Source organism: Zootoca vivipara, chromosome 14 (assembly GCF_963506605.1).
Source record: "Zootoca vivipara chromosome 14, rZooViv1.1, whole genome shotgun sequence".
Classification (NCBI taxonomy): Eukaryota; Metazoa; Chordata; class Lepidosauria; order Squamata; family Lacertidae; genus Zootoca; species Zootoca vivipara.
Genome location: NC_083289.1, coordinates 40,933,043 through 40,942,919, shown reverse-complemented (window position 1 = coordinate 40,942,919; position 9,877 = coordinate 40,933,043). Strand labels below are relative to the sequence as shown.

At 40.9% G+C, this 9,877-nt stretch overlaps 2 long non-coding RNA genes across 2 annotated transcripts; both read right to left on the bottom strand.

Moving 5' to 3' along the window:
• Positions 1-1,530: 1,530 nt before the first annotated feature.
• Positions 1,531-2,227, bottom strand: LOC132593180 (uncharacterized). The gene is made up of 2 exons (XR_009558542.1): positions 1,855-2,227; positions 1,531-1,670 (listed from the first exon to the last, which is right to left on the bottom strand). It is a non-coding gene; the product is annotated as an uncharacterized LOC132593180 (long non-coding RNA).
• Positions 2,228-9,164: 6,937 nt separating this feature from the next.
• On the bottom strand, positions 9,165-9,702 carry LOC132593161 (uncharacterized). The gene is made up of 2 exons (XR_009558529.1): positions 9,489-9,702; positions 9,165-9,304 (listed from the first exon to the last, which is right to left on the bottom strand). It is a non-coding gene; the product is annotated as an uncharacterized LOC132593161 (long non-coding RNA).
• Positions 9,703-9,877: the final 175 nt, after the last annotated feature.

Here is a 9,877-nt window from a genome sequence, read left to right as displayed (position 1 = left end):
AGTCAGATTTTGCTGAAAATGTTTAAGGTTTAAGAACATAAACATTAACTTTTATTCCATTCAGTGACATTGGGCAACCTTCTTCTACAATTGTTCTGCAATCGGGTGTTAATGTTCTACTAGATTGTCACTTATGTGCCAAAGCCCCACCCCCTTTAGTCCATGAATTTATGTTAAGATATCTGTGTTAAAATAAATGAATGAATGAATGAATGAGAGAGACGGGTCAGCAAGAGGATAGGTTAGGCTTTGTTTTGCTTTAACATAATATCTGTCTAATATGAATGCTGACCTCACACCCAGTTGCTGGAGGGGGTGCAATGGAATGGTTCCCTTTGCCTACCTTTGGACCTGTTGAGCAGTGAGTCTTCTTGGGTGAAGTTTTCCAACAAATCTCCGCTATATTGTTTGTCAGATCCTTCCTCTTGACTCTGGTTTGGTTTGTGCTCTATCTTCCTGAATAGCACGAATGATTTAACCCCCAAAGACTTGGTTTTATTTCTTCCTTTGGCCACTAAGATGGAAATAGCTCACCACTGGAAACATAATTCTATGTTCTCTCTGGAGGGAGAGTGAAGTCTACAAGTATTACAAGAAAAACTTGACCCACTGAAAGAGGCTTCTCAGAGGACTGATAGAATCTGAAAAATCTTGAAAATAAGTGGTTCTTGACTTAGCTCATACAATCTGGATGTACTAAATAACCTCTGAGATACCGCTTGCCTTTCTCGTTTAACCATTCACCTCAGTCCTGTTATAAAATCATATTGGGGGGGTTGCAGGACACCATTATTAATGAACAGAGAGGGGTAACCACAGCTTGACAGCTACGGCTACCCAGAGTCCTTCGCACCACCATTTCGCCGCCACAGCTTGGCTCTCCTTCCCTCCAGAGACCCGCACCCCCTCCGCAGGGATTAACATATTCAAACACCTCCTAAAATCCAACATAAACTCTGCATTTCCCCTTCGCCTAAGGACAAGCATATGCAACCCTTGCCTAGACATCTGCATTTCCCCTTCGCCTAAGGACAAGCATATGCAACCCTCGCCTAGACAATTATCACAGACAATTATCATAAACTCCACCAAGTAACGCAGCCCATTTTTATACAGCCTTACCATTTTATACAAACCTTATACAAACTTGCTATGAACTTTTACCTTCTCGTGATTATATGCTTGCTTCTTGTGATTATATGTCTGCTGGCCTTATGTGCCTTAAATGTGAGAAACCCCTTATATCCCTTGAAAGGCGTCCCTCCCTATATGCCTAAGAACCTAACCACAACCTCAGTATTACTCTTGATTAATTAGACTAGTGTTCCTCTGTATTAGAAAATAGGTTTGTTAGTATCTCTTTGTATTAGAAAATCACTGTTTTATATTTTAGAACTGTATACGTCAGGATGTATTAGAAATGTTTTCCATACTTATTTTCTGTGCAACCCTTCTCTGACCCCAAGCCCCCCTGAAACCTCCCCATCACCGTCCCATACCCAACGAAGGAAGACACGGACAATAGAAAGATTAGCTTGACAACTTTATTCAAATTAAACATGCCATAGTCCATCTTTCCGCGGCCTCAAGGAAAACACCTGCCAAAATTACCTCATGGAAATCGTCAGGAAATCGCTCCACTCCTGCGCCCATCTCGAAGGATTGCCCACCTGTCAAAACAAAGGGGAGTACCATCAACGACAGGAGAAGAGAGATTGACATCTCTCCATCTGAAAGGAAAAGTCATCTCCGCACCCAGCTAATCCGATCTCCCACCCACCGCCCTTGTCTCCCCCTCCCTCGCAGTCCAGAGATTTCCATGCAGGAACAGGAGGGTATATAGGGGGTCCTTACCATTTCCCGGGGTTCCTTCCTTCTTTCCAGAGGCAGGGACCCTACAGCTGTAGTTTTGCATTCTGCAATAAAGGGATCAGTTTGTTTTTCCTGACAGCATTGTGTGGTCTCTGTCATTTTCCCGGCGGAGCTGAACTTAGTGCAAATTTTGGAGCTTCCGACCCGCGTCTGTCCTTCTTAAAAGGCAACGCATTTTGGGGTACATTTTTCATAACAATATGGCGAGCCAGCCAGGAGACTCCGTTTAGCCGTACTCTTGGGGCGCCGTGGTTGGGGAGCCCAAGCGCACCCAGCCATTTGCAGGGGGGATCCCCTTCCCCGACTGTCCCTGGAGTTCTGGCCTAACTGGGATCCTTAGCGGGACCACACAGGGAAAACAATCAGGATCCAGACGGCCGTGGGGGTTGATTTTACAAGATTTTTCTTCTCCTGATTGTTGCAAGGTGACCAAGCTTCAGGAAAAGAAGGCAGCGCGCTGCGACGTGAGTATCAATAGGGAAATTGGCTTTTCGGGGTGGGAATTGTCACAGCAATCAAACTCTTTCCTATTTTTCATAGCCAAAAAAACCCAAAGCCCGTCGGAGTCTGCCCAGGCTGGAAGGTTTTGCGGCTGCCCTTTTCCTCCCCAAGGCTTGTTGTCCGTCGGAGTTTTGCCCAGATAGCGAGCCTTGGCAACTCTCCCTTCTCTCGCTTAGCTATCCCGGGTGAAGACGCCCCTCTGCCATGGCGACCTTTTGTTAGGTATGACCCATGACCAGAGATTGCAAGTGCGCCCGTTCCCTCTTCCTACTTTGCATTTCCTCAGGTCCGATCTGGCATTGCGTAGGCAAGCGTTCAGTAGGACCTGAGTCTAGAGAGCAAGAGGCAGGGAGATTGCTGTGGCACTATTAAATTGTGGATGGGAATAAGGAGTCCTCCTCGGAGTGTGTCCACTTTCCTAGAACGTTTTCCTAAGGAGACTTTCCAAACCCCATTTTCCCTTAGAGAGCCCTTTAGCAAACCTTCCCAAACCCACTTTCCTATCGGAGTCGGTCCACTTTCCTATCGGAGTCAGTCCACTTTCCTTAGACGTGCCCCAGGTTCCCCAGGAGTCCCGTGAACCCCGAGAGACCCCAAGGCCCCGTCGGAGACCGCCCAGGGCTAGAACTTGCGCAAGTGCCCCTTCGGAGACTGACCAGGGCAAAAAAAATAAATAAATGGGTGCACCCCTGTCCAAAGAGACAACTCTGCAGGCTTCAGGGGAGAAATAAGCCCAAGGAGAGCTTACTTCCCGTCTGAACTCTGATAAACGCCTCCAATTGTATTTAAGAAATGTTTCAGGGTCTAAAACAAGAAAAAAAAAACCAAAACAAAATGCAAGCTTGCTTAAATAATTTTTATGTAAGGGCTTGATCAACCCAAAAACATGGCAAATATTAAAAAGAGTGGAAGTAGTGTGTAAAGGTTTGTTTTAAAGAGGCTGTAGAAGGTTGTTTTTTTTTCTCTCTCCAAAAGTATAAAGAGGTGTGTGTGTGTGTGTACCTACCCATTTTTCAACAGAAAAGAGGGGCAGGATGAAGGAAAATAAAGAGTTGTAACTTTGAAAATGCTTGCTCAATGCTTTGAAAAAATTTCGAAACTTGAAAATATTCACTTCATAAACTCCAGCTATAAGTGGATAAGAGATGTACTCAATGTTTAGAAATGTTGTGGGGTTGTGTTTAGATTGGCCACAACATCCATAGACTGCCTTCTTAAGTGTGCATAGTTAAAACTGCCAACTTGTTTTAAATTTCTAGTATAAAGAAACAATGTTGAACCAATCAATCTTAAACATGATAAATATGAGAATGAGGTGTGCAAATGTTGTTATTGAGAGAGGCTACAAAGGGGAGTCTTTCTCCAAGTGACTAGAGGAATATTGACTAAAGGAAAATTGAACAGCTATTCCTATAAAGGTGATTTGTTTGTCAAAAGTAGAGCTTCCATAGCCAGGAATTGTCTATCTGAGTCTAGTTTTAACTTTGATTGTGTTGGACAGAAGGGTTATTGTCGGGCTCCTGATATCAGTCTCTTAAGGAAAAAAACTCATCTGCTAAAGGGTTCTGTATAAAGTTGGTATTTTCATTCAAATCTTGTGAATCCTGTATCTTAGAGGGTTAGACTAAATGACCTCAGGGTCCCTTCTAACTTCCATTTTAGAGCTATGTGAAAGGCAATGTGTCTGATGTGGTGATGGGTTGAAATTCAGCCCAGCTCTGCTTTCTGGCAAGGAAAGATTATTGGTTTTCAGAGTTGGAACAAGAGTGTCATTGTTGTTTTTATGGAGTGATTATATAAGTTTTTATCACTTTCTCTATTAAGGTTTAAAGTTTAAGCACATATGAAAGTCTTGAACATTTCCCAATCTTTATCCAATCTTAAGATTTGCTAAAGGCTTCTATATAACGTTGGTACTTTTAATCTTCCCCTTCCTTATTTTTCCCTTAGTACACACGTGTGCTTCCGTGATAGGGCATAGCCCGTGTTTCCTTCCCAGTCAGGCATCTGTACTCAAATGTATGTGTATCCTAAGGGCGGTGATAGTGTTGAGATCCCCATATTTCAGAAGGGGTGGACTAGATTACTCAAGCACTGAAAAGTGAGTTTAAACTCTGGTGGCTTAGTGAAATGGCCTGAATTCAGTCAAGCTTTACTCTTTGGTGGAGAAGGATGGAAAGACAGATTTTTAAAGTTTGGCATGAAGAGTTTGAGGTGCCACTTAGAAAGAGGTAGAGATGGTATATCATACATTGGAAATGAATGTCTGGTGTTTCCCCCCCCCACCACCATATTGTCGGCTATTTTTTAACTGCAAAACTCCAGCCAACAGTTCAAGCACATACAAATTCATAATCAAGCAGAATGAGCCTTGACCATCCCTGTACATAAAGGCCAGAAGAATTAGTCTGGAAGATGGTGAGGCCGAGATGAGTAAGAATGTTGAATATCATTAAGTCTGCTCTGGCCATATTACCCATAGATAAGGGGCAGAGAATTTAGTCTGCCATGGCTGTAATAAATTAATTAAAAACAAACGAAAACATTTGCAATTACGAATTCACCCCGAACCCTGTAGATAAAGGGGGCAAATCAAGATTTATTTTGCCTGGGGTATGAGATGTTTATATAGTACAGTAAACATGGCTAATTAGTGCCATGACTTCATTAAGGAGTTTAATTTGACCAAACTTTTATTGCAGCTTTCTTGTGAAAGTATTGGGTTGGGTTGTCTGTGAAAATATTGGGTTGTCTGGATGTTGAAGTTTTATATATTTAAAGTTTAAGATTTATAAGCCTGCTTCCTAAGCAGCAAGGAACAGGAAGTAAGAGGTGTCAGAAATATCTCAGGACACAAAAGCTATAGAAATGGATTTAAACTGACCAAAAATAATTTAATTTGACCACTTTTTGTTGCTGGTTTGGTGGAAGTGTAAATTGTTGGGTTTCTGTGTAAAATCTAACCTATTCACCCTTCCCTTCCTCTATTCAAATGGTAATTTAGCCAACACCAGCAACACTTTCAAGTGGTACAATGGATTTCTGAATCATGAACTTTGTACATGCACAGAGGCTATGCCAGCTTGAAGAGAAAAATAGAGAGAAAAAGGAGGTTAAAAACAAAACAAAACAAAAACAGCAACCAAATGCTGAAGGGCCTGTGCCATGCAGGGGAAAATTTGTTTAAATTTCCTTATGTGTCTTTGACTCCAGGGGGTCACTTGAGAAAACAAAAGGGTCAAGTGTTGGACCATCATTCCAAATCTAATATGCAAAATTCTTTCCAGAGGTAAATATCTCAGCACTCCCACTTTGAGTTCATCGCTTGAGTACTTTCATCGCTTGAGTACTTTTTGTTGTTGTTTGTTTCCCCTTTCAACAGGATACTGATTGTGATTTTAGTCAAGGGCTTAGAAAAAACTCCAGACTATGCAAACCAAGGGTCTGCTCCCCCTTTCCAATGGGTATTCAGGAAGCACCTTCAGATACTTATCTCGCATTTGCATTTCACCCCAAGCATTAACTCCTGCATAACCTCCCCCCTTGCAAAGTTCCAACCTAACATGCAAAAATTATTCTCACAGCTTTCCCAGGAAGAACATTTCTAAAGGATATGTGAACCTTTAAGAAGACTAAACTCCAGTAACAAGTGTTTATTTTTTCCTTTCTCCCACAGCAAAAAAAAAAAGGGGGGGGGGAGTGAAGAGATACAAACAGTAATTTCCTTTTTCCTCTTTTATTATTTCTCTTTGGCTTTGACGCTTCTCTTTAGCTTACAAATAATCTGCTTCCATTTATTAAATCAGTTTTTCCATTATGTCTATGAAATTAATCTAACCATACTTGTACAACTTTAGATTGCTACTCTTTATTTTCATTTGAGATGCTCATTATTAGAAATTGTGTGTTTTAGCATTTATTTATTTATTTTGGTTCCTCATATGTCAGTGTTTTGTTTTGTTATATTTTGGGGCATGTCCATCAGTCCATCACGTGGAATGCCAATATTAACCTGTATGGTCTTTATAATGTCTTCATATTATTTGATAATAATTTTTTTTTAATCTGAGATTTTTGTGTCAAGTCCTTCTTAAAAAAAAAAAAATTGTTGTTTGAGTGGTAATCTAAATATCATTTTGTTTTTATTTATGCATTTTTTCTATTTCTACTTTTTCTTCCTGTACATACGAATGTAGCATCTAAGTCATTCTTTCCTGTAAATAATAATAGTAATAATAATCCCTTTCAAACAGGATACGCGAACCTCAAAGAGAATTCAGAACCACACATGGAAAATGTTAATAACTTATCAATTGTGTCCTAATTAACAAAATTGTTGTCCTCCACAGCCAAACTAGGTGAAGTAAATTAAACAGACTGAGTAGACAATAACAGCAGTAATTAAATATGAATGATAATAATAATATTTAAATGAATAAAATGCTTAACTATGATCACATATTATTTGCAGCTTCCCAAGAAGAACTTTATAGAATATTTTCCCCTTTATTATTATTATTATTATTTAACTAATTATATCTTCAGGCCCCAACCCCCTACAGGCCTATTTTCAAAAGGATATTTTACAGGAAATCAAATGCTAATACCATCCCCTCACCACCTTACCAACCTGCCAATGCATCACAGTGGCCACAACAATTTATTCCCATAAAAGACTTGAGAAACTAAGTAATTGAATTATGAAGGGCATTTTATCTCTTAGCTATAATGTTTCAGCAAGGTTTAGAAGTGCTGTTAACTTCCTCCCAGTGACTCAAAGGCAGACAAGAAAAGCCCTTGTGCCCAAGGTTGGAAATACATGCAAAAGCAGCAAGAATTATCTCAAGTTCACCCAATTGCCTCAAGATATACAAATGGTGTAGACTTAACAATGTGAAGGTTTTATGCATTATGTGTTATTATGTAAGAATGCTGAAATGTGTCAAATGGGACGGACAAGGGGGGGGAATGAGTTACAAGGATATTTCTTTTTTTATTTTAGACTGTGCCCTCAAGACTGTGCAACTGATATATAATTATGTTTTATGTTACGTGATATTCTGCAGAAACCTTGACCTATGTCTGACAAGTATATGTTATTTCCACAAAGGGGGGGGGCATTTTTGTGTGTAATTGCTTTCATGTTTTATGTATAGTAAGTTATTGTATAGTGTAACATTCCTTATGCACCCAATGGTGGTATTATTCCTTATACGCCCAATGGAGGACTCGCCCAATGGAGGACTCATGTTTTCTAAAAGATCAGGCTATTGCATAGTCCATTGTTGAGATTTAGATCAATTTATGACCACATTTCCTTATCTCACCTGGCACTTTGTAGTGTGCCAGCCTTCTTTTTACCAAGAAGCAGTTTCAGGATTCATGAAACCAGCAGATACAAGAAGGTGTATATGCCTTGATTTACCTGGAATGATTCCTTATAGAATTAAATTGACCAATTTGGACATCTGCCCTTTTCAGAATGGTTTTTATGGGGCTGTATAAATTATAATTGGGTCAGTTCTAATTGGGCAAGTGAATCCAAGGTGCAAGTAGCTTTCTCCCTTTAAGAGTAACTGAGCAACTCCCTACTACAGTGCAAGACCAGAGCCTATAATAAAAAATCCCATAGAAAGCCCAAGGCAAAGGCATCTCTCTCATGACATGTCCAAACCTGTGGCAGCTATGGTGAGTGCCAGGTGACATGGTCGATATGAAAGCCCTAAGGGGATTCACCAGGGATTGTTGCTGCTGTGCCATGATGGAGGTGTGAGACCAGAGGAGAGCTAGCTTTGACACCTGACAACACACAAAAAGGTAAAAACAAACAAACAAACTACACTTTCCAGTCAATATTGGTGGATCTTCTGGTAAATGTAAAGCATAGACCACTTGTTTTTCCCATAAGTGCTAGAATACTGCTGCATACAGTGAAATGGAGAATACGTCACTGTCGATTATATGAGGCAATGATTGGTTGTTACACAACAATATTGCCTCAGAGAGGGGACACTGTTATAAAATCATATTGGGGGGGTTGCAGGACACCATTATTAATGAACAGAGAGGGGTAACCACAGCTTGACAGCTACGGCTACCCAGAGTCCTTCGCACCACCATTTCGCCGCCACAGCTTGGCTCTCCTTCCCTCCAGAGACCCGCACCCCCTCCGCAGGGATTAACATATTCAAACACCTCCTAAAATCCAACATAAACTCTGCATTTCCCCTTCGCCTAAGGACAAGCATATGCAACCCTTGCCTAGACATCTGCATTTCCCCTTCGCCTAAGGACAAGCATATGCAACCCTCGCCTAGACAATTATCACAGACAATTATCATAAACTCCACCAAGTAACGCAGCCCATTTTTATACAGCCTTACCATTTTATACAAACCTTATACAAACTTGCTATGAACTTTTACCTTCTCGTGATTATATGCTTGCTTCTTGTGATTATATGTCTGCTGGCCTTATGTGCCTTAAATGTGAGAAACCCCTTATATCCCTTGAAAGGCGTCCCTCCCTATATGCCTAAGAACCTAACCACAACCTCAGTATTACTCTTGATTAATTAGACTAGTGTTCCTCTGTATTAGAAAATAGGTTTGTTAGTATCTCTTTGTATTAGAAAATCACTGTTTTATATTTTAGAACTGTATACGTCAGGATGTATTAGAAATGTTTTCCATACTTATTTTCTGTGCAACCCTTCTCTGACCCCAAGCCCCCCTGAAACCTCCCCATCACCGTCCCATACCCAACGAAGGAAGACACGGACAATAGAAAGATTAGCTTGACAACTTTATTCAAATTAAACATGCCATAGTCCATCTTTCCGCGGCCTCAAGGAAAACACCTGCCAAAATTACCTCATGGAAATCGTCAGGAAATCGCTCCACTCCTGCGCCCATCTCGAAGGATTGCCCACCTGTCAAAACAAAGGGGAGTACCATCAACGACAGGAGAAGAGAGATTGACATCTCTCCATCTGAAAGGAAAAGTCATCTCCGCACCCAGCTAATCCGATCTCCCACCCACCGCCCTTGTCTCCCCCTCCCTCGCAGTCCAGAGATTTCCATGCAGGAACAGGAGGGTATATAGGGGGTCCTTACCATTTCCCGGGGTTCCTTCCTTCTTTCCAGAGGCAGGGACCCTACAGCTGTAGTTTTGCATTCTGCAATAAAGGGATCAGTTTGTTTTTCCTGACAGCATTGTGTGGTCTCTGTCATTTTCCCGGCGGAGCTGAACTTAGTGCAAATTTTGGAGCTTCCGACCCGCGTCTGTCCTTCTTAAAAGGCAACGCATTTTGGGGTACATTTTTCATAACAGTCCTAAACATTTTGTACCACTTCTTGTGTAGGCCCATTATTTTATTTCGTTTCAGTCGCTTAAATTATTCTGCATACCACATGCATATTATACATGCATGCCTGTTTGGTGCATGCATGTGTATATAACCCACTCTGTGTATGATGATTTTATTTTATTTTACAGTGGTATC